This window comes from Penaeus monodon, chromosome 32, assembly GCF_015228065.2.
Source record: "Penaeus monodon isolate SGIC_2016 chromosome 32, NSTDA_Pmon_1, whole genome shotgun sequence".
NCBI lineage: Eukaryota > Metazoa > Arthropoda > Malacostraca > Decapoda > Penaeidae > Penaeus > Penaeus monodon.
The window spans coordinates 35735268-35735534 of record NC_051417.1 but is presented as its reverse complement, the minus strand read 5'-3'; the positions used below and the strand labels follow the sequence as shown (position 1 = coordinate 35735534).

At 37.5% G+C, this 267-nt stretch overlaps 1 protein-coding gene across 1 annotated transcript in view; it reads right to left on the bottom strand.

Annotated features, from left to right (window-relative positions):
* Positions 1 to 267, bottom strand: part of LOC119593849 — a gene marked incomplete in the record, with an annotated part of 160221 nt that overhangs the window by 32701 nt on the left and 127253 nt on the right.

Genomic DNA, 267 nt, shown 5'->3' with positions numbered 1-267 from the left:
ACGTGAAAACACAAACACATAAAAGACGTAATCAAATGAAATAGACAGATGTTAACATAGATAAATACGAACGGAAATAAATAAACAACAGGAATGCAGCTCTTTTCACCAAGCCTTCACAAAGCCGTGGTAGAAGCCCAAGTAAATCGTCGACCTTTCACCAACACTAATTTGCTAATTGCTTCGAGGAACTTCTGCGCTGTATCATTACCGAAGACCATTTACATTTGAGGTTATTTCTAATGTCCTTTATGTCTTGGGGAAATG